Below are 25391 nucleotides of genomic sequence, written 5' to 3'. Positions count from 1 at the left end.
GCCACAAAGCAGGAGCGCCTCTGCCCAGAAGGCCTCAGACCGTCCACCACTCTGTCCCGGACCCGTGGGTGCCTCCCGTCAATGGCCTACACGGGGGCCACCGCCCTCCTCCCGTATCTGGGTGAGGCTCCTGCCCCGCCCCTCGCTGGGAGCACCTGTTCCCTCCCCCCCTGGTGGTCACCACCCCCTCCCGCATGCAGCCCCGCATTTCCTTCCCTTTTCCATTCCTGCATCTTTTTCTTGTTCCCTTTCTGTATTTCTGTTTCTTCTCTTGGTCTGTCAGCATGCAGGTGTGCCTTCCTCTCCCTCTCCTTTCTTATCCCCTCCTATCAATCTTCTCCTACCCCGGGCTTTGCAGCTGCCTGAGCAGAGGGCGGGGACGTGATGCTGTAACAGATAATTTGCATATTTCTCTATTATTAGTATAGATAGGACACATTAAGTGAGAGGAGTGCTTGGCACATGATTGATTCGGGGAGGGTGGTCCCTTTCTTTTCTGTTTACTTACTTTGTCTTTAGTTATTGAACCTGGAGACCTGCCTTTGACCTTCTGGGCAGTAGTTCTGGCTCTAGTTTCTTTTTTTTTTTTTTTAATTAAATCTTTATTGTTCAGATTATTACATTTGTTCCTCTTTTTTTTTCCCCCCATAACTCCCCTCCTCCCAGTTCCCGCCCCACCCTCTGCCCTCACTCCCCACCCACTGTCCTCATCCATAGGTGCACGATTTTTGTCCAGTTTCTTCCCACATCTCCCACACCCCTTTCCCCCCCAAGAATAGTCAGTCCATTCCCTTTCTATGTCCCTGATTCTATTATAATCAACAGTTCATTCTGTTCATCAGATTATTAATTCACTTGATTCTTAGATTCACTTGTTGATAGATGCATATTTGTTGTTCATAATGTGTATCTTTACCTTTTTCTTCCTCTTCCTCTTCTTAAAGGATACCTTTCAGCATTTCATATAATCCTGGTTTGGTGGTGATGAACTCCTTTAGCTTTTCCTTATCTGTGAAGCTCTTTATCTGACCTTCAATTCTGAATGATAGCTTTGCTGGATAAAGTAATCTTGGTTGTAGGTTCTTGGTATTCATCACTTTGAATATTTCTTGCCACTCCCTTCTGGCCTGCAAAGTTTCTGTTGAGAAATCAGCTGACAGTCGTATGGGTATTCCCTTGTAGGTAACTGAGTTTCTTTCTCTTGCTGTTTTTAAGATTCTCTCTTTATCTTTTGCTCTTGGCATTTTAATTATGATGTGTCTTGGTGTGGTCCTCTTTGGATTCCTTTTGTTTGGGGTTCTCCGCGCTTCTTGGACCTGTAAGTCCATTTCTTTCACCAGGTGGGGGAAGTTTTCTGTCATTATTTCTTCAAATAGGTTTTCAATATCTTGCTCTCTCTCATCTTCTGGCACCCCTATAATTCTGATGTTGGTACGCTTGAAGCTGTCCCAGAGGCTCCTTACACTATCCTCGCATTTTTGGATTCTTTTTTCATTTTGCTTTTCCGGTTGGATGTTTTTTGCTTCCTCGCATTTCAAATCATTGACTTGATTCTTGCGCTCCTCTGGTCTGCTGTCGGGCGTCTGTATAATATTCGTTATTTCAGTCCGTGTATGCTTAATTTCTCGTTAGTTCCCCAATATAAGATCAAGGGTCTTATTAGTTTTCGTGTAGATCTCATTAAGTTTATCGACAGCTTCTAAACAGTTCTTGAGAGACCTTAAAAGTGTGGTTCTGAACTCTATATCTTCCATTGACAATTTTGTCCTGTTTCTTTGTCTCCGCATTTTGTTATGCTTCCTTGGTGTACCCCCTAGTGGTCTTTGTTCGAAGTCTTATAGTTAAATCTTGATTGTTGTAGCTAATTCCAGGGAGGGTTTGACCTCCAGGCCAAGTGGCTATGAGAATCAGCTGTGTCAGCAGTGAGAGAACTTCTGTCCTCTAGGGAGGTGCTAATCTAGCCTTTGCCTGAGGCTATCCGGCAAATGCCTCTGTGCAGGGCTTGGGCAGGGCGGGTCGCACAGGATCAACAGGGTGGGCCGGAGAGAGCAGTTATGGCGGCTCTCAGTCCTGTCCCCAGGGGCTCTGCCTCTCTGAGTCCCAGCACCCGCTGCAAAGCTCGGAGAGAAAGCTGCACTCGCTCTGACCGAAGCCAGACAGTCCCGCTTCTCCCGTTTGAGTCTGGGTCCCTAAAGACTTGCCCGGATCTGGTGCTCAGAGTCTGGGACTCCCTCCCGATTGAAAACAACAACCGCGCCCTCCGCCGCCAGCCCGCTCCGCGCACTCCGCACCTCAGAATTTGACTTCAGCACTGCGCCTCCTCTGAGTGTCCGTGTGCGTTTCTCTTTCCTCCTAGTTGTAGGACTTCCACTCAGCCAGTGTTCCTGTGGTTCTGGGTGATGTCCCTTCCGTGTTTTAGTTTCACTTTTGAAGTAGTTGTTCAAAGCAGCAAACTCCTGCGTTAACCTATGCCGCCATCTTGGTTCTCTCTCTAGTTTCTTAAATGATTTTTTTTTTCTAGATAGGTATTCCACCTTGCTTGGTCTGGAACTCAAATTCAGGCCTTGCTTGCTGACATCAGCAATGTGTGGTACTGCTTTCTCCACCTTTTGTGACTGTTGGTCTCCCCTCTGACAATTCCTCTGCCCATCTGCCCAGAGCCTTTCTGATGTATTAATTGAGTTTTGTTTTTTGTTTTTCCCAGCAGTAAGAAGCAAAAGCTCTAACTTACAGAGGATTTCTTATCTCCCATAATTAGAAATCCTGAAGTGGGTGAAAAACCCAAGTTTTTAAAAATAATTTTACTTTGACAATCTTTGCATAATGGCTTATCTTTCAGCTTTGCTTTTCTCTTGGTAGCAAGATAGTCTGAAACCACATCCAAATATAAATGCCCAGCAGAAGCAAGTCCTGTCTTTTCCCTTTTCTTCACCTTCCTCTCCCCTTCCCTTCCTCTCCCCTTCCCTTCCCTTCCCTTCCCACGGAAAAGAAAACCTTTCCCAGGTACTCCTTCTAGCCCTCCCATCAAATCTCATCGGCCAGCATGATGTCACAGTCTAACCAATCACTGGCAGAGTAAATGAAACACTGTGATTGGCTTAGATCATACATAATTTACCTCCTGGGAGGAGAACTAGGGTCCACCTCCCTTGAGGCACATGGCTATGTAAGGAGGGAGTAGCTACCTGAGTAAAATTGGAGCTTTTTCAGGAAGGGTGAATTGATGTTGGGTAGGCAGCTAAGAGTATTTGCCTGATGCAACTCGGCATGTGCTTGGATTTCTTGCTATGCATTGGAAATGCTGCTTAATCACAAATTCAGACAGAGAGCATAGTGCTCATCATGTGTGCTAACTTGAATTGACTGGTAGTGACTTCCTGGAATAAGATGTTGAGGATTCTGGCCACATCTAGACTCAGCAGGAATAACAGCCATGATTGATTAACAATGTCTGCCAGGGATGTGTGCTTGTGTCAGGGTGGGGGCTTAGCAGGAAAATTTTCTTTAAAAAAATTTGTGTTTCTTTTTTTAACTCTACGTTTGTCTTCCTGGACTCTTTCACTTCCCTAGAACTGCTTGTGATTCTAGTTTTCAGAAAGCATGTTTACATAATTCACAGGCAAATGTGTTGCAGAAAGTTAATCAGCCATTCATGAATGGGCACCTTGTCTCTCTGACTCTTGTTAATCTCCCTCATAGGCCCTGAAAAAGGGCTCACTTGGTTGAGTTCAGGCAGTATTCAACAATAAGCCTAAAGTCCAGGGAAGCTGCCCTCCACCCTTATGTCATCAGTGTGAAGCTTGCAGTCCAAAGGTGGAAGATTCAGCTGGAATAGCTCAGAGTTTCTGTTTAGCTTCAAAAGAGGCATCTGAAGCCCATGTTTCCTGCCCAGAGACTTCTTTCTACTAAAGGAAGGTTGACATGCATTTGTAATTCTGCAATTCTAGGTCAGACAAATGAGCAGAATTTTAATTTTAAAATCTTACCCAATCACCAAGAGGGTGGCTTTCTTCCGGGTATCATCAGCACCATCTCTGTAACAACCTTTTCCTCCATCCTCCCTGCTTATCTGTGGAGACTAGCTGAGCCCAGCTGCTTCAGAGATGCCATCTCCCGAGGCATACTAATAATGGGGATTTTTTCCAGAGCAAATTTTCATTATTTGATGTTTTTTGTCTGTTTGTGATATGTCCAACTAATTTCTCTTTGTTTTTAAAACAAAGGGTGCTTCTAGGAAAATGGAATTGCAGTGGTACATTTATATTGTTTCCGAATCCCCCCTTCCTCCTCCCTTTCTCTCCTTACAGTAAATGAAAAGTAGGTTTTTTTTCAGGTTATGTTTGACAAATCTCTGGATACAGTCAAATAATTTTGCATTTCTAGACTCAGTGAACCACATGACAAAAGTTAATTAAATTGGCTGGGATAGGAGTATCTGGTAGTAGATCAGGAAAACTGTCACATTACTCAGGATAATCACAACCAACTTAGACACCTCAATGCTGCTTGTTATTTAATAAATATATCATTTGGTACTTAGAGATATACACAGGCCACTGTTTTCTTAAATTGTCATTAAAGACATTAAATTATTCTATATACGCAGTAACTCATGGCTGTTTCTCTTTTCCCCTAAACTTAAGTCTGAAAATTTTCTAGTGTATCCAAGTCCAGATAGCTATGGTGAGATTATCTCACTATCTGAAGAGTGTGGTTATGTCTTACTAACCACTCTGCTTTGGGATGGGTCCAGCATTGTGATTTTAAAGCTCTCCAGATGATTCTACTGTGCAGCCAGGTTGAGAACCCCTAATATAAGAGTCATGCTGTCAAGATGGGCTCCATTCTGCTGCAGTAACAGTTACTAACGTCTCACAGACTTAACACAATGAAGTGTGATTTCTTGCTCTTGCTACATGTTTATAGTAGATTGGCTGGGGGCTCAGCTCTACTTTTCTGTCTCTAACACCCATGCTGATGGGGCTCACTGTCTGGCGCCTCATCTGTGGCTCTGGCATGGAGAATCAAATAACAGACTCAAGTTTTGTGGAAGTAGCACACTTCACTTCCACCCATGTTATTAGTACAAGCTAATGTAGTGTCTGTGGTTAATAGGAATTTGGAGATCCCAAGCTGAACACAGCTTGGCTCAGGCACATGTCTAAAGGTTCTCATTCTGGAAAACCAGGTCACGGCCAGATGGCAGGACATAATCAATGCTGCCCTGCAGCCTAACACATGATCTAGGGAGTTTTAGTGTTTTCTGCTGTGGCCCGAAGCTCAAGCCATGGCCTTCTAGGATAGTGCAGTTATGATGGTGACACTTCACACTTGAGCCAAGGCATCACATCAGGGAACTAGGAGCACCTGCTGAGAGCCTGGAATGGAGATGAATGATGCTTCTGTTTTTCACTGCAAAGTACATAGTAGTGGCCATGGAAAAAGCTGGAAGAAAGGATGTGCATTGGAAAAACATTTGACTTTAGAAACCTGGAGGTTCTCTTAATAGTCCTTGATTCCAGCTGAGTGGGTAAAAATGGCCAAATTTTACACTCTGTTCTGGGCTGGCACATATGACATTCTGAATCTTGCATAAGAATAAGAGATTCCTCACTCTTTCTGGACCTTGAGCCCCCCAGTGTCATGGTATCCTATGTTTTTCAGATCACCCAGGGATCTTACTGAGTGTGCAGACTCTTGGTGTCACCTCTAAGGACCCTGATGTAGTTGGTCAAGAGTGGCCCTGAACATATCATTAGCAAGTTCCCCAGGGAATGGTGATGCTATAGACTGCTCAGGCTGTCAAAACAAAATTCACAGACTGGGTGCCTTAAACAACAGAAATTTATTTTCTCACAGTTCTGGAGGCAGGAAGCTCAGGATCAGGGCGCCAGCATGGTTGGGTTCTCGGCAAAGCTTGCAGATGGCTGCCTTCTTGCTGTTTGCTCACATGACCTTTTTTGTGTGCATGTGCATGGGGAGAGAGCGAAAGCACTCTGGTATCCTTTTAAGAAGGGCATTAATCCTTATCAGAGCAGGGCCTTGCCCTCATAACCTAATCACCCCAAATGCCTCATCTCCAAAAACCAACACACTATAGTTGGGGCTTTAACATAGAACTTTTGGGGAGATATAAACATTTAGTCCATAATAGGTGGTTTGTGGCACCACACTTTGGAAATACCACTGGTGGACATGGAGACAGCCCGGGGAGGGGGCAGTGACTAGAGGAGTAGCCCAGTGAGAAGGCCTCCCTGCTCACTTGCTCTCATGATGGACATCTCTAGAGCCAGGAAACACTGCTCAGCTGGCCCTGACAATGGCGAGATCATGGTTATTTGAGCCCTGCCTATCAGGGATGTCACCACCCAGTGGTCATCACTTAAGCTTTGGCTAAGATGGTTTCCTTTCTCTGAAAAGTCAAGTAGACCAGGAAAAAATATCAACCAATCACCTGGTCTAACACCCTGACTTTATAGAGAAAACTTAGGCCTAGAAAAAACCTGGCCAAGTTGCACAGAGACTCAGTGGCAGCAGGACCTGGACAGTGCATGCCAGCGTTGTCTGCAGGAGAAAGCAGATGAAAGGGTGAAGAGGTACTTTGCTGTCTCCTTTAAGGACAGTGGCAAGGGCTATTTCAAATGGTTTTGTCCTGCCTTTCCACAGACGTCTAAGAGAAAATGGGCTCAACTTCTAGCAGAAGGGATGTTTGATACACAGAACCATGTCCTGGTTCAGCATATGACTAGCAGTGTAACCCTGGGCAAGTCACTCAGCCTCTTTATGCCTATTTGTAAAATTGGGAAAATGGTAGAATCTACTTGATTTTTGTAAAGGTTAAATGAACTAATACATGCAACATACTTAGGAAGGTGCCACATAGCTACCATTTATTAAATGCTCATTGTTATTAATACTGTTATTGTTTTCATTATAGTAATTTTTCTAGTGTTTGTATGATTTAAAAGTACAATAAGGAAATGGGGGGTTTCACAATATTTGTGTGAAGACACCTTTAAGAATTAGATCAGCATTTATCTTGGTTGATTATATTATTCATCTTCCTTAGATGGAGTTTCTTGGTCTAATTGAATTTTGAAGCCCCCTTGCCCACATCAGTCACTTAAAAAACACTAAACCCCAGGCAGCAATGAGACTGCATGATGGTTAGGAAACAATCTCAGACAAGCTTTTCTACCGTCCACATCAACCCCAGGTGATTTCCCTGATGGATGTGTCAGTGATAATGGAGGTTAAGTCAGAAAGATTGGAGATATGAAATGGGACCCTTGAAATAAGCTCTCTGTGCATCTGCATCTTTGACAGCCCCAGAGTGGGCATGTGTTCAGGTAGCAGCTGCTGCACTGTGTGTTTGTGCTCAGAGCCTGGTGCTAGATGGTGTTTGTAAACAGGCAGGGAAACACCCAGGGTCATATCATGAAGGAGCTGTGCATGGTCAGATGATTATCCTGCAGAGGTGGCCATTCTTTCTCAGAGCTATTGCATTCAGCTCAGGTTGCATTTGTAACTGTGCTCTCCTGAGGGTGTGCAGCTCTGTACATGTATCCAGCACACTCCATGTGTAAAGGGTTCCCAGGCTTAGCAAGGGTCTGAAACATTTGCCCGATAGTAGAGATGTGATGTATTTTAGTCCAGACGAGTATAGAAACCTCAGTACAAGAGAAACAATTATCTCATAAATAAGTAAATGCATTCTAATAATTGAGCAGGACTCCAACAGAGAATCTTCATGATCCCACTAAGGAAAACTTTTACAGAGAGCGAGTCTAAGATTGTTGATATAGAATGCCAATTTGTAGAGATGCCCAGAGCCCAAACTAGGCCTGTCCATCACTGTTAGCTCTGATTAGGGCTGTGTTGAAAAGTGAAGTGAGCAGGTTCAGATCATGTAAAGTCCAAGGCCTGTGACTTGGGGACAATGAGCATCATAATTGCATGCAATTACCAAGCACTTGCTCTGTACCAGGCATACACTTTATGTATATTAATTCATTTGTTGCTCATCTTGGGTTGATACTGTTAGTGTCCTCATTTTCAAGATAAGGCAACGAGGCACAGAAAGAATGCACTCAGGAAATCTTTGCCGCTAAATGGCTAAGTGATGATGTGCACAAATACAGACAGGCACAGAAATGAGTAATAAGGGGGCACACATGCAGCTGCTGTGAAGCCTTGGTTATAAGGAGCAAAAACCCCAACTAAAGGAAGAAAAGGAAGGTAGATAATACGGAGAGAAGGGAATCTCTTGAAGGGCAGGAAGTACAGCTGACTCACAGTGCAGCTGGAATGGTCTTTATATCTTGGCCCCTCTCCAATCATAGATTGGAGGTCTGGGTGCTGATTTCTACTTTCCTCAGTGTGCCTGCTGGATTCTCTCCACAGGCCAGCTCTCTTAGCCTCTTCACACCTGTCTGTGACTTGCAGTGGTACTGACCACAGCCCTGATTCTATAGCCCTCTTAGTCCCAGAGTCTCCTCCCACTGGCAGCTAGCTATCTCTTAAATCAAGAGAGAGAACTTGATTGGCTCAACCCAGCCAATCAATTCACTTCCTGGAGTCAGGTGACCATAATACAACCTCTGTAACCATCAAGGAGTCAGGGTGGCCAGAGGAAGGTCTGAGAACAGAGGTTTCTAAACTTTTTTTTTTTTTTTTTTTTAATGCAGGAAACAGCTTTAGCAGTTTGGTGAAGCCTATAGATCTTTTCTTATTTTTATTTTTTATTGAATCTTTTGGGGTGACATTGGTTCAAAGGTGAGATTAAGCAAAAATAAAAACAAACAAGCAAAGCCTCAGAACCTGGCTAGGTAGCTCAGTTGGTTAGAGTGTCATCCTGATATGCCAACGTTGTGGGTTCAATCCCAGTCAGGGCACACACAAGAAGCAACTAGTGAATGCATAAATAAGTGGAAAAACAAAAATCTCTCTCTCAAAATCAATAAAAAAGTGGAGCAACTTTATTAAAAACAAACAAACAAAAACAAGAAAAACCTTCATAGGCATAACTACAGCATGGTGATTTACCAGAGGAAAAGCAGGGTTGGGGAGTTAGAAGAGGGTAAATGAGGGATAATTAATGAGGGAAGGAGTCTTGACTTGGGGTGGTAAACACACAATACAATATACAGATGATATATTATAGTATTGTATATCTGAAACATACAGATCTTTTCTCAGAATGTTTTTAAAATACATGTATGTCATCTTACAAAGGCAGCCAATTTTATTAAATTACAATTATCAGAATACTAAGTAAAACAAAATTTATGATGTGCTTTTTAATTCACACTTTGATGAGATATAGCAACAAGTCTCATAACTACAATTTTGAAAAACTGGTTAATGTAAAAGGAAAGATATTTTGAGATACCTACAAAACCCATTTTATATAAAAACTAGTCCCGGTGCACAGATTTGTGCACATTGAAAGGAAATTAATTAGAAGGTGGCCGGTGGGGAGGGACTGGGTGAGGCAGGTCAGACCCACACCCTGGAGCTAACCTCCTTTGGTCCCTCTGCTGTGGCTCAAAGGTCATCTGTGGAGTGAGCGGGGTCCCTCCAGCAGGTGGGGTCCCTCGGCCTGGCCTGTGGGGATCAGGCCAAAACTGGCTCTCAGACATCCTCCAAGGGGTCCCAGATTGCGAGAGGGTGGTTCTCGGGTGACACACCCTAGAATCGGACTCCCTCCTCTCTGGTTCCAGGGTTCACCCAAGAACCGCCTCTGCCAAGTCACTGCAGCTGGGCAACTTCTGTGTAGAGCACCTGCCCCTGGTGGTCAGTGTGCATCATACCTAACGGCCGGTCAGATAGTCAGTTGGGCGCTTAACCTTTTATATACTGTATAAAGGTCCCTGTGATTTGTACTGGTGACAAAATCGCAGGCATGCTCATACAACTATGGTCTGCTGTCTCTATCTGCTACTGAAGGGAACACTAAATTTTAATTAGAAGATGTTGAAAACAAATGTGCAAAGCTTTTTTCCCACCCAAGTTCACAGACTCCTGAATTCTGTCCACAGGCTCCCTTACTTAGTCTGTTGCAGTATTTTTCAAAGCATTTGGCCACCTGCATCAGAATAAATGGAGGGAGGTGACAGGTGGGGGCGGGGGGGACATCAGTAAAGGTTTCTTTTTGCAAAGGCAGATTTTTAAAATCTGGAACAACAAATTAATTTTTGTTGCTCTCCTGATGTGAATTTTACATACACTAAATTTTGAGAGCCACTGATGTAAAGTGAATAATTAAAAACCTCTTAGCATTGCCCTAACTGGTTTGGCTCAGTGGGTAGAGCGTCAGCCTGCAGACTCAAGGGTCCCAGGTTCAATTCCAGTCAAGGGCATGTACCTTGGTTGCAGGCACATCCCCAGTAGGGGTTGTGCAGGAGACAGCTGTTCGATGTTTCTCTCTCATCCATGTTTCTAACTCTCTATCCCTCTCTCCCTTCCTCTCTGTAAAAAATTAATAAAAAACCATATCAACACTAATAAAAGAGAAAAATGGTAATTGGCGTACGAGCTACCCTTTTCATTGGCTAATCAGGGCTATATGCAAATTAACTGCCAACTATGATTGGCAGTTAACTGACAATTAAGATTGGCAGTTAACTGCCAACAAGATGGCGGCTAATTTGCATATGTAGGCACAATGCAGGGAGGCAAAAGGGAAAGCAGGAAGAAGCCCCCTGCCACTGACAGTGATCAGAAACCCAGGGGGGAGCTAAGAGCTGGGGGGCAGGGCAAAGGCGGCCCTGGGGCCGCCTTTGCCCTGCCCCCCAGCCATGATCGGAGAATCAGGCGCCTTTGCCGCCCTGGCCAGTGATAGCAGGAAGTAGGGGTGGAGCCAGTGATGGGAGCTGGGCACAGTCGAAGCTGGCAGTCCCAGGAGCTAGGGGTCCCTTGCCTGGGCCTAAAGCGGAGCCCACGATCGCGGGGCCGCTACAGCTGCGGGTCCCCGCTGCCCGGGCTGGACGCCTAGGCCAGAGGCGTTAGGCCTGGGCAGGGGCGGAGCCTGCAACTGCGGGGAGCTGGGGGTCCCCTGCCCAGGCCCGACACCTCTGCCGGAGGCCTCAGGCCTGGTCAAGGGGCCGATCCGGTGATTGGTGATTGGAGGGTGATGAGGGTCAACTCCTCTGGCCGAGGCATCAGGCCTGGGCGGGGGGCTGAGCCGGGGATTGGGGGGATATGATGGTCCCCTTGCCCAGGCCTGAAGCCTGGGTCAGAGGCGTCAGGCTTGGGCGGGGGGTGGAGCAAGCGATCAGAGGGAGATGGGGGTCCCCTGCCCAGGCATGATTCCTGGGCCAGAGGCCTCAGGCCTGGGCGGGGGCCAGAGCCAGTGATCGGGGGGAGATGGGGGTCCCCTGTCTAAGCCTGACACCTCTGGCGGAGGCGTCAGGCCTGGGCAAGGGGCAGATCAGGCGATCGGAGGGTGATGGGGGTCTGTGCCTCTGGCTGAGGCATCAGGCCTGAGCAAGGGGCAGAGCCAGCAATCGGAGGAGTCTGGGGGTCCCCTACCCAGGCCTGATGCCTGGGCCAGAGGCATCAGGCCTGGGCTGGGGGCAGAACCAGTGATGGGGGGAAATGAGGGTCCCCTGCCCAGGCCTGACGCCTCTGAGGCGTCAGGCCTGGGCAAGGGGCCGATCCTGTGATTGGAGGGTGATGGGGGTCAACGCCTGAGGGCTCCCAGTATGTGAGAGGGGGCAGACTGGGCTGAGGGACACTCCCCCCCACACACACCCAGTGCACAAATTTCGTGCACCGGGCCCCTAGTACTGTATATAAAGCTCTTGTTCCAAGGCCTGGCACAAAGTCAATATTCAAGTAATTGAAGTTACTATTATTGCTATGATCATCATGAGACTTGACTTTCAGAAACCCCTTTTTAAAATGCAAATTGGATATCCCTTTATCATTTTACTCTTCTACTCACAGTCTTTCCATTTCTAAGTTCCTCAATGATTTTCTATTCAAATAAAAATTTCCCAGATGTAAATAGTTAAAAATCACCTGGAAACTAACCCAAATTCTGTATTATTCCATAGAGAACTGGTTTGTTTCAGATTTAAAGAAGAGAATTAGAAGGTGGGTGTGTAGCCAAGGCTTAATTTCTTGAGAGGAATCCAGCCTCCTTTAGGTCAGCATGGAAGTTGTTGGGCTAAATGACCTTGCACATGTTTATTTCAACTTCCCCATGAAGAACTATGTGGCCTAGGAGCACAGCCTACAAGCATGGATCTCTTGAACACTTTATGTCCTCCAGGGAATTCCGATTAATTTCTTGATCAGCCACCCATACTATCCAGAAAATCAGGACAGGCTTAGAAGACAGATCTAAAGGAATCTTGACTAATATAGGGATAAAGGTTTGTGAAAACAAGCATCTTGGCTCTGAGTGCCCAGGGGCATTTAGCCTCTTAAGCAAAGGCTCAAAAGGCAGGTGTTTAGAGGAATGGGATGGGTGTGCTCCTGTGGGTTAGGTTTATCTCCTCAACTATACTCTAAGTCCTCCATGCTCAAAATGCAGTCCATGGACCATCAGCAGCAGCATCACCGGGGAGCTTGTTTAAAATTTAGTCTGGGGAGTTTTACCAAACATTCAAGGAAGAACTAAAACCTATCCTCCTCAGACTACTACAAAAAATTCAAGAGGAAGGAACACTTCCAAGCTCATTCTATGAAGCCAGCATCACCCTGATACCAAAACCAGGTAAAGACAACACAATGAAAGAGAATTACAGGCCAATATCCCTCATGAACATAGATGCCAAAATCCTCAACAAAATCTTAGCAAATCGGATCCAGCAGTACATCAGAAAGATCATACACCATGACCAAGTAGGATTTATCCCAGGGATGCAAGGATGGTACAATATCCGCAAATCAATAAACGTGATACATCACATAAACAAATTGAAAGAAAAAAACCACATGGTCTTATCAATTGATGCAGAAAAAGCATTTGACAAAATTCAACACCCATTTTTGATAAAAACCCTCACCAAGGTGGGAGTAGAAGGGTCATACCTCAACATAATAAAAGCCATATATGACAGGCCCACAGCCAACATCATACTCAATGGACAAAAACTAACACCATTTCCCCTAAGAACAGGAACAAGACAGGGATGCCCCCTCTCACCACTCCTGTTCAACATAGTACTGGAAGTGTTAGCCATTGCAATTCGGCAAGAAGAAGAAATAAAAGGCATCCAAATTGGAAAAGAGGAAGTAAAACTGTCCTTATTTGCAGACGACATGATATTATACATACAAAACCCTAGAGATTCCATCAAAAAGCTACTAGACTTAATACATGAATTTGGCAATGTAGCAGGATACAAAATTAACCCCAAGAAATCTGAGGCATTTCTATACACCAATAATGAACTTTCAGAAAGAGAGATTATAAAAACAATCCCGTTTACCATTGCACCAAAAAAATTAAGCTACCTAGGAATAAACTTAACTAAAGAGGTAAAAGACCTCTACTCAGAAAACTATAGGACGTTGAAAAAAGATATAGAGGAAGACATAAACAGATGGAAGAACATACCGTGTTCATGGATTGGTAGAATCAACATCATTAAAATGTCCATACTACCCAAAGCAATCTATAAATTCAATGCACTTCCCATTAAAATACCAACAGCATACTTCAGAGATATAGAACGAACTTTCCAAAAATTCATCTGGAATAAAAAAAGACCCCGAATAGCTGCAGCAATCCTGAAAAAGAACAAAGTAGGTGGGATCTCAATACCAGATATCAAGTTGTATTACAAAGCCACTGTTCTCAAAACTGCCTGGTACTGGCACAAGAATAGGCATATAGATCAATGGAATAGAATAGAGAGCCCAGAAATCGGCCCGAACCAATATGCTCAATTAATATTTGACAAAGGAGGCAAGAACATACAATGGAGCCAAGATAGTCTCTTCAACAAATGGTGTTGGGAAAATTGGACAGATATGTGCAAGAAAATGAAACTAGACCACCAACTTACACCATACACAAAAATAAACTCAAAATGGATAAAGGACTTAAATGTACGACAGGAAACCATAAAAATTCTAGAAGAATCCAAAGGCAACAAAATCTCAGACATATGCCGAAGCAATTTCTTCACTGATACAGCTCCTAGGGCACTTGAAACTAAAGAAAAAATGAACAAATGGGACTACATCAAAATAAAAAGCTTCTGCACAGCAAAAGAAACCATCAACAAAACAACGAGAAAACCCACTCTGTGGGAAAACATATTTGCCAATGTCATATCTGATAAGGGCCTAATCTCCAAAATTTATAGGGAACTCATACAACTTAACAAAAGGAAGATAAACAATCCAATCAAAAAATGGGCAAAGGACCTAAATAGACACCTTTCAAAAGAGGACATTCAGAAAGCCAAGAGACATATGAAAACATGCTCAAAGTCATTAATCATCTGAGAGATGCAAATCAAAACAACAATGAGGTACCATCTCACACCTGTCAGACTGGCTATCATCAACAAATCAACAAACGACAAGTGCTGGAGAGGATGTGGAGAAAAAGGAACACTTGTGCACTGCTGGTGGGAATGCAGACTGGTGCAGCCACTATGGAAGACACTATGGAGTTTCCTTAAAAAGCTGAAAATGGAACTCCCATTTGACCCTGTGATCCCACTTCTAGGAATATATCCCAAGAAACCGGAAACACCAATCAGAAAGGATATATGCACCTCTATGTTCATAGCAGCACAATTCACCATAGCTAAAATTTGGAAACAGCCTAAGTGCCCATCAGTAGATGAATGGATTAGAAAACTGTGGTACATCTACACGATGGAATACTATGCTGCTGTAAAAAGGAAGGAACTCGTACCATTTGCAACGTCATGGATGGAACTGGAGAGCATTATGCTAAGTGAAATAAGCCAGTCAATAAAGGAAAAATACCACATGATCTCACTCATTCATGGACAATAGAGACCATTATAAACTTTTGAACAATAATAGATACAGAGGCAGAGCTGCCTCAAACAGATTGTCAAACTGCAGCGGGAAGGCCGGGGAGGGTTGGGGGGCAGGAGGTAGGGGGGTAAGAGATCAACTAAAGGACTTGTATGCAGGCATATAAGCATAACCAATGGACATAAGACACTGGGGAATAGGGGAGGCTAGGGAACTGTCTAGGGCGGGGGCATAAAATGGACACATATGTAATACCCTTTGTAATACTTTAAGCAATAAAAATAAAATAAAATAAAATAAAATAAAATAAAATAAAATAAAATAAAATAAAAAAATAAAATTTAGTCTCAGGCTCCCTTCCCAGATCTTCCATCACACTCTGCACTTATCAAGATGGCCAGGTGATTTGTGTGCACAGTGAAATTTGAGAAGCATTGCTCCAATCAACTTGAGCAGCAATTCTGCTTCCTAAGAACTATAATACAGTGTTTTTCATTTTTATGTTACTTTGCAAGTTAGTGAATACAGGAAGTAGCTTTTTTCCTTCTTTGTATAGGACCTGCAGCAGTGTCAAAAATAGACTTGGCTCTCAGAAATCAAATGTGTAAAGGATGAACTCTGGACATGGCCCCAAGAGGTACTTTGTGAGGGAAGGGATTAACAGTTGCTGTGTACCTACTCTGAGTAAGACATCTGTTAGAAAGTTATTTTAGCCCCATGTATAACTGAGATAAATCAGGTAAGAGAGGTCAATTAGCTTGCCTAAGAACTCACAAGCAACAAGCCAGGGTCCAACACAATTAATACAATAGGGCAAAGTGGTGACTTCCAAACCCAGGTCCAGCTAACTCCAGAACTCCAGAATATATACAGGGTGGAGCAAAAGTAGGTTTACAGTTATGAATATGTGTGAACACTTTTATTATTATTTATTAACTAGAGGCCTGATGCATGAAATTCATGCAAGAGTAGGCCTTTGCAGCCATGCGGTGGCTGCCTGGATCCCTCCCTCACAGCCGTGGCAGTGGCTGCCTCGATCCTGTGGCTGCATCCCTGGCTTCGTCTGGAAGATCGTCCGGAAGGATGTCCAGTCTAATTAGCATATCACACTTTTATTATTATAGATTATTGTATTATTTTCCATATGAACAACTATAAATGTACTTTTGCTCAACCCTGCTTACTATGCAATTTAATCCCAGGGAAGTAGGGGCTTTTATTTTAAACTAGAGGCCTGGTGCACAAAATTCATGCATGGGGTGGGTGGGGTGGGGGGGCGCTCCCTCAGCCTGGCCTGCATCCTTTTGCAATCCAGGACCCCTTGGGGGATGTCAGACCTAAACTGGCAGTCAGGCATCCCTCTTGCAATCTGGGATGCTGCATGCACCAGTGACTATACTTTTCATACAGGTGAAAGGCATCTTACTGTTGTATGGGCAGCTACATTTTTCCCCCCTGATTATAAAAAGTAGTACATAACATGATCCTTCTGAAGCAGTAGTACCATTTTTCCCATCTTATGGTTGGAAAAACTGAAGCAGGGAGAAGTTAAGTAATTGGCTTTGTCACACAGTTATAAGTGTCAGAATCAGGACTGACCACAAATTGGGTAAGCCAGAGTCCATGCATATCATTGCTGGATCATCCTGTTTTTTTCAGTGTTAGAGTAGCCTTGCCAGGTTTTAATTTTTAAATCTAAGAGACTGTTCTCAATATATAGGGTAGGGTCCCTAGGCATGGCCGGCGATCAGGTCCATCTGTGGGGTGACTGGCGGGTAGAGTAATCGAGGGGCCCCCACTAGCACCCAACTTGGCTCGCAGCCTGGTGCTGCCTGCTGGCCAGCCCCGCCCCCTGATTGCTGCCACGGTCGCCTCCCTCTCTGGGGGAGACGCTCAATGCAGGAGATGTCCCTCCCCCTTCACCCCCCGCCCATCCCTGTTTGGGGGCAGCTCCTGCATTGAGTGTCCACCCCCTGGAGGTCAGTGTGTGTCATAATAACCAGTTGTTCTGCCGGTCGTTCTGTTGTTCAGTCGATTTGCATATTAGGGTTTTATTGTATAAGATAGGGGGAAATTCAGAAGCTAACCCAGCCAGGCCTGTGTGGCTCAGAGGTTGAGCATCAAGACCATGAATCGGGAGCTCATGGTTCAATTCCCAGTCAGGGCACATGCCCAGGTGGTGGGCTCAATCCCTACTGGGAGGCTGCAGGAAGTAGCCAATCAATGTTGCTATCTCTCTATCTCTCTCCCTTCCTCGCTTTAAAATCAATAAAAATATATATATATATTTTTTTTTTTTAAAAAAAGAAGCTAAACCAGATTAAGTGGTTTGTCCCAGGTCACATAGCTGGCAAGTAGCAGAAGTGAAATTTGAACTTGAGCAGTTGGGCTTCAGAATATTTCCTTTAAATCCTATACTTCTGCCTCTTATTAGTTGAACATTCTGTATCCTATTAGGAATCTCATTTATTTCCCTTGCTATCACTCCAGGGGCAGGCAGCTTATATCTTTCAATGAAGTTCATTCCATTGTGAACATAGTTTCCTTTGGTAGATAATTCTTTGCTTTTAGCAATGGCTTTGCCTTAAAGAGTAAACTGAAATAACCCAATAATTCTAGGTATATATCCAAGAAAATTTAAAACTTACATTATAAAACCCCTAAACTTATATGTGAATGTTTATAGCAGCATTATTCAAAATAGCCAAAAAAAGTGGAAACAACCCAGTGACTGATAAATGGTCTAAAAATATGATCTATCTATACAATGAAATGTTATTTAGTCATAAAAAGGAATGAAGTACTGATACATGATGCAGAATGAATGAATATTGAACACATCGTGCTGAATGAAAGAAGCCCGTCACAAAAGACCACGTATTATATGAATCCACTTATAAGAAATGCTCATAATAGGCACATCTATGGAGAGATTAGTGGTTTCCAAGGGGCTGTGATGAGGAGGATGAGGAATGAGTATGGGGTTTCTTTTTGGGGTAGTTAAAATGCTCTGTAATTAGATAGTGGTGATAATTGTACAATCTTTTGAATATAATAAAAACCACTCAATTGTTACACTTTAAAATAGTGATTTTTATGGTATATGAATTATATCTTGTAAAAAATATTTAGATAAGAAAGTACTCATTTTTGATTTTAAAAATGATTATTAAACCAAATGAATCTATAAATATTTGAAGGTACTGGTTTGCCTTTATTGAAGATTCCTTCTCTAAGAAAAATAGCTCTGATTCCTTTAATCATCTGTCTGGTATGGTTTTGAGTCCAGGTCTGAACTGATTTCTTCTTTCCTAAGTGCCCCAGTTTGACCAGCACTATTCTTAGGATATCCCTTCCCAAACAAAAACACTGCTTCAAGTGCAGACTAATTGGGTTAGAGTAGAACAAAACCTGCCTCTGCCTCCCTGAAGTGATTGTAAGTTTGCCCTATACTGTTGGTTTTCCTGGATTGAACATTCTCAATTTGGTTTGACTGCAGTCCATGATTCATTAAATGTTTTCTGGCAAACATTTAAAAAGTAGATTTTCTTGTTCTTTTGGAAAAGGTAATTTGAATGCTTAATTAAAAATGAAAAAAACAATTTCAAAAAGAACAAACCATTGTACTTTTTGTGTATGGCAAAAATAAAAAAATTTTAAAAGTTACAATTGTCATCACTTCCATGATGTATGTCATTCCTGTGACTTTGTATCTCCTTGTATCAAGAAATAAAGTTTATATTCCCATCTCTTGAATCTGAGCTGGACTTGTGACTTGTTTGGCCAGTAGAATTGGAAGATGTGACAGCGTGCCAGTTTTGAGCATAGGCCTCAACAAACCTTTATGTTCTGGCTAGTTTTGCTGCCTACCTGCCATGGGAACAAACTTGAACTTGCCTGCTGGAGGATGACATAGTGGTGACTCTGTTGTCCACATTGTATCAGCTGATTGACAGCCAACAAGTGAATCCGCCAAGCTGACCAATAGTTGGCTACAAATGTATGAAACCCCAGCTGAGACCAGAAAAGCCATCCAGTTGAACTCAGATCAAATTGCCACCCCACAGACATGTGAGTAAACATATGATTGTTGTTTCAATCCACTAGTTTTTAGAAATGTTTATTATGTAACAAAACCTAAATGAGGTGTTACACCTCCAGCTAGTATATAGGAAGATGTAAAAGATCCTCACCCCTATCAACACAACCTTAAAATCATTAGGAAAACGATGACAACAAAATCATACTTTTCTTCAAAGCCATTAAAGAGCTGTGGTCACAAAGAAATCTAAAAGGACTTAACTTCAGAGGGAGGAGCCATTTCTAGACAGTGTTTAAACATGTAATAAAAATTTAGGGGAGAACCAAGATGGTGGCACAGGTGAATGCCAGTACTCACTGCCTTCCACAGCCACATCAAAATTACAACTAAACTACAGAACAACCATCATTCAGAACGACCTGAAAACTGGCCGAATGTAAGCCCTACAGCTAGAGAAGTAAAGAAGAAAGCACATGGAGACTGGTAGGAGGGGTGGAGGTGTGGAATGGGCTGGTCTGACACCCACGTGTCGCGTTGTTTTTAGTCAGGAAAGATACTGTGGCTTTGGATCCTCCCATGAGGAGCAAGGGGTCCCAGCTCTTCCCACATAGCCCCATACCAGACTTCTTAGCACAGGGTTCCTGTGCTGGGAAGAGAAGTCCCTGTAATTTTTGGCTGTAAAAACAAGTGGGGATTGTGGCTGAGTGACATGTGGCTGCTGCATGGAGGCAATTCCTCTTAAAGGGCCAGTGCATGAACTTACAGGGTCTCACTCCCTCTAGGCTATAACCCTGGGCCGGTGGCTTGAAAGGAACCTAGGACATTTGGGGAGGAACTGGATTGTCTGGCATTGGGGCAGGAACTCAGGAGCAACTTTCTCCCAGATGGGGGTGCTTACGGGGGTCATTGTTCCTGTGCTGGGACCTCCCCTATTTCAGAGCTGACTGGCAGCCATATCTGAGTTTCCATCAGCTTGACTCACACTGTTCACTCCATCCTGATTCCCTGAGAACCTGCTCCATCTAATTTGCAGCCTCACCCAAGCTGTTTGCAGAAGCTTTTCCATATGAATTGCCTGTCCTGGTTCAGTCATCAGACTTTCCTAAAATATATTAAACAAGCAGCAACTAATATCAGCATAACCCATATCTATCAATAAGAGGCCCAAGACCTGGTGCTATCACCAGCCTGCCTTGCTTCACTTCCATGCCCAATACAAGTAGCAACCATCTGCAGATCTCTCTGTAGCTCCTGTCAGGTGGTCCCAGGCAGTGGCTGACTTTGTAAGCCCCGGGAGGCCCCAGAGCCAGTGCATCTAGTGGACAGCCTCAGACCATACCAGATTACAACTCTACACATCCACTAGTGACACACTCAAGGGGCAGCTTCAGTGAGCATCAAAGTACCACTGTAGCAACTCCTGTGCCATAGGGGTGTCTCCTGCACAGCTGCTGTTCCACTGTAGTCACAGCTGGTCCTTACAGCTAATTTGGCTGGAGGTCAATTCCTCCCAGTGAGACCAGCAGCAATCAAGGCTCAACTACAACAAGACTGTGCACACAGCCCCCAAAGGGGTTTACCTAGAGGTCCAAGCTCAGGTGACTGGGGAGGCTGAGCCACTGGGCCCTACAGGACATCTGCTACCTGAGGCCACTCTACCAATTCCAGAAGACACAGCAGCTCTACCTAATACATAGAAACAAACACAGGGAAGCAGCAAAATGTGGGGCAAAGAAACATTGCACAATGAAAGAAATAGAAGCAAGCAAACTACTGGATACAGAGTTCAAAAATATGGTTATAAGATTTCTCAAGGATCTTCATGAGAGCTTCAGGGGACTTAGAATTTCAAGGATCTTAGTGAGAATTTCAAAGGTATGAGAAAGGACCAGTCAGAAATTAAGTATACACTAACTGAAATAAAGAATAATTTACAGGGATTCAATAGTAAAGTAGAGGATTCTGAGAATCAAATCAAGGATTTGGAATATGAGGAAGCAAAAAACACCCAATCAGAAGAGCAAAAAGAAAAAAAATCCAAAATATGAAGATAATGTAAGGCACCTCTGGAACAACTTCAAGCGTACCAACATTCACAATATGAGGGTGCCAGAAGGAGAAGACAGAGAGTAAGATACTGAAAACCTATTTGAAGAAATAATGACAGAAAAGTTCCCTTACATGGTGACAGAAATAGACTTACAAGTTCAAGAAGCACAGGGAGTCCCAAATAAGAGTAACGCAAAGAAGCCCACAACAAGACACATCATAATTAAAATGCCAAGGGTTAAATACAAAGATAGAATATTAAAAGCAGCAAGGTGATGAATAGCAAGGATCTACAACCAAGATTATTATACCTAGCAAAGCTATCATTTAGAATTAAAGGTCAGATAAAGAGCCTCACAGACAAGAAATAGCTAAAGGAATTTATCATCACCAAAACATTACTACATGAAATGTTGAAGGGTATTCTTTCAGAAGAGGAAGAAGAGAAAGAAGAGAAGGAAGAAAATTAAGAAAAAAGAGAGTAAGGAGAAGCAGGAAGAGGAGGAAAAGGAGGAGAAGCAGGAGGAGGAAGAGGAGGAGGAGAAGAACAGCAACAATAACAACAAAAATATGAACAATTAAAATAGCAATACATATCTATCAACTAAAAATAAATAAGAAATCTAATGAACAAAATAAACTGGTGAATAAAATAGAATCAGAGGCATGGAAACAGAACAGACTGATGAATCTCAGGGGGAAGTGGGGAGGGGAGCTGGGAAGAGATTAACCAAAGATTTTATATGTATACTAGTGGCCCGGTGCACGAAATTTGTGCGGGGGGGGGGGGGTTCCTCAGCCCGGCCTGCACCCTCTCTAATCTGGGACCCCTTGGGGGATGTCCAACTGCCAGTTTAGGCCCAATCCCTGTGGATGGATCTCACAATCTGAAACCGCTGGCTCCTAACCACTCACCTGCCTGCCTGTCTGATCGCCCCTAACCACTCTGCCTGCCAGCCTGCTCTCTCCCAACTGCCCCCCTGGCCTTCTTGCCCCCAGCTGGCCCCCCTTGCCAGCCTGATTGCCCTCAACTGACCCCCCCACTGGCCTGCTTGCCTCCAACTGCCCCCCCCACCAGCTTGCTCACCCCCAACTGCACCCCTTCGGACCTGATCGCCCCCAACCATGCCCCCCTGCTGGCCTGATTGCCCCCAATTGACCCCCCACTGCCAGCCTGCTCATAACCAACTGCCCTCCCCTCCTGGCCTGATTTCCCCTAACTGCCTCTGCCTCGGTCCTGCCACCGTGGCTTTGTCCGGAAGGATGTCCAGAAGGTCTCCTGGTCTAATTAGCATATTACTCTTTTATTTGTATGGAAGATATACATTACCTATGTAACATAGACCTGGGTAAAGGCAGGAACTGGGTGGAGGGGAAAAATATGGGGGAAAGCAGGGGACATCTGTAATGCTCTTAACAATAAAGATTACCTCCCGCCCAAATAAAAACTTAGAAGACTTGCAAAAAACAGGAAAATGTGAGTAAATTGCCCAGGGGCAACTCAGATACTAAAATTTTCAGGTAAGAATTTTAAAACAACTATATTGGACAAATGTTTAAAAATCTATAGGGAATTTTAGAATGGATTTTGGGACCTACAAAAAAAGAATCAGATGGAAATTCTAGAATTGAAAAAAATGCAATTTGGTAGACTTCAAGAGAACTGAGCAATGAAAGAATTGCAAAAAAAAAAAAAATGAAAATTTAACAAGTTTAATTAAGCTGCAGTGACCTGTGAGGCAGTATCAGATGGTGAAATGTACATTTTTAAAAAAGTGTTAGTCAGAAAAGAGAGACAGATAAATATGTGAAAAAATATTGGCTAAATTTTTCAAATTTGGATCAAACACAGCAACCCATTGCTACAAGAAAAGCTCAGAGAACCTCATGTAGGATAAAACAAACAAATGAACAACAACAACAAAAACCCTTCTAAGACATTACAGTAAAACTGACAAAGATGAAATTTAAAATATTAAAATCAGACAAAGGAAACATACATATACATTAGATACAAGGGAAAATATAAGAATTGAAACTGACTTATCAGAAATAGTGAGGACCAGAAGACAATGGAATGGCATCTTTAAAGGGCTGAAATAAAAACTCTCAAATGGAATTCCATATCCCAAATAAATATACTTAAAAATAAAGGCAAAAGTGATGGAAAGCTGGACAAATTTGTTACCAGTAGGTCTACACTATGGTAAGGAAAGTTATTGAAGCTAAATATATAATGAAGCTTGAATAGACTATTGGCTTTTTAAGGCAAAAATTATAGCCATGTATTGTGAGGTCTATAATATACTAGTAGTTGAAAGGAAAAGATATGTGAATTTAGCAGAGATGGTAAGGGGTAAATGCAATTGTGTTATTGTAGGAGTACTCCATTGTTTTTTTGGCTTAAAACAACATAAATTTATTATCTTACTAGAGGCCAGGTGTGTGAAATTCGTGCGCTTGTGTGTGTGTGTGTGGGGGGGGGGGTGTCCCTCAGCCTGGCCTATGTCCTCTCGCAGTCCAGGAGCCCTTGGGGGAAGTCTGACTATGGGCTTAGGCCCACAGGGTATGGGCCTAAGCCCATCAGTCGGACATTTTTAATGCTGCTGTGGAGTCAGGAGAGGCTCCTGCCACTGTCGCTGTACTCTCCAGCCTTGAGCCTGGCTTCTGGCTGAGCAGTGCTCCCACAGAGCACACTGTGACCATCAGGGGGAAGCTCCTGCACTGAGCGTGTTCCCCCTGGTGGTCATTGCGCATCATAGTGACTGACCAGTCGTTCTGGTCAATTTACATATTAGCCTTGTATTGTATAGGATATTTCTGAGGTCAGATGTTCAAAACCAGTCTCCGTGAGCATAAATCAAGGTGTCTGTGGGGCTGCATTGCTTCTGGAGGCTCTAGGGAAGAATCTGTATCCTTGCCTTTACCAGGTTCTGGGGCTGGCAGCATTCCTTGGATCATGACTCCTTCCTTCCCCACTTCTTCAAAGCCAGCAGCGTAAAATCTTCAAATCTGTCTCTGACTCAAACCTCTGCTTCTAGGACTACTCCACTGTTAGTGAAGTACCATAGTATTATTTTAGGCTAGACTATGATAAGTTAAATATACATATTATAAATTCTAGAGCTACTCTTTTCAATATAGTAGCCACTGACCACATGTGGCTGCTAAGCACTTCAAATGTGGCTAGTGAAGCCAAGGAAATGAAATTGTAATTTTAGTAATTACAATTTAGTACTTGTAATTAAAATTTTAGTAATTATAATTTAGTAATTGTAATTAAAATTTAAATGTAAAATTGCAGTGGTGTGCATATTCTTCTATGAAACACCATTTTATTGTTCTTGTAGAACTACCTTGGCTTTAACTGTTGTGACATGGTATACTGTAGGTATAAAATTCACATCAAAGACATTATGAAGTAATTTTAGGATGTAAAATATCTCATTAATGCTTTTTATAATTATTACATGTTGTAGTGATAATATTTTGGGTATGTTGGGGTAAATAAAATATATTAAACTTATTTCACCTGTTTAATTTTGTTAATGTGACAATTAAAAAATGGAGGTATTCTGTAATATAACATTATATTTCAATTTGACAGTGATAATCTAGAGAAATTATAAAAATATAACAAAAAGTTATATAGCTTAAAAGTCAAAGGAGAGAAATTGCAATAGTAAAAAAATACTCAAATTACCCAAATTAATGTAAGGAAGAAGGAACAAAGGAGCAGATGGAATAGATGGAAATAGATAGTGGACTTAAACATAACTTTATCAATAACTACATTAAATACAAATGAACAAAACACTTCATTTATAAGGCAGAGTTGTCAGATTAGAAAAAAATAGTAAGACTTAACTGTGCACCATTCATGAGAGGAGCAGTGTGCAAATATAAAGACACAGATTGAAGACAAAAGGATGGAAGGAGATTTACCAGGTTAGCAGGAAGCTTAAGAAAGCAGATGTGGCTATATAAATATTAGACAAAGTAGACGTCAAGACAGAGAAGTATTATCAGAGATACGGATATTTCATATGACTTAAATTGTCAGTTTGTCAGGAAGAGTCAACAGACTTAAACATGTCTGCACCTATTAAAAGAGCTTCCTTATATATGAAGCAAATGATGACATAACTAAAGTGATAAATGAAAAAATCCAGGATCATACTGGGATATTTTATTATACTGTTCTCTCAGTAGTTGATAGAAAAATAGAATAAATGAACTTCCAAAATGTGGTGTGATATGTAAGGAAGAGAGATTTGTAAATTGGGATATTCTCCAAAGTCACCAGCCAAAATCCTTAAAAATTTTC

The sequence above is a fragment of the Myotis daubentonii genome, chromosome 15 (assembly GCF_963259705.1).
Source record: "Myotis daubentonii chromosome 15, mMyoDau2.1, whole genome shotgun sequence".
NCBI classification, from domain to species: domain Eukaryota; kingdom Metazoa; phylum Chordata; class Mammalia; order Chiroptera; family Vespertilionidae; genus Myotis; species Myotis daubentonii.
This window is presented reverse-complemented; position numbering follows the sequence as displayed.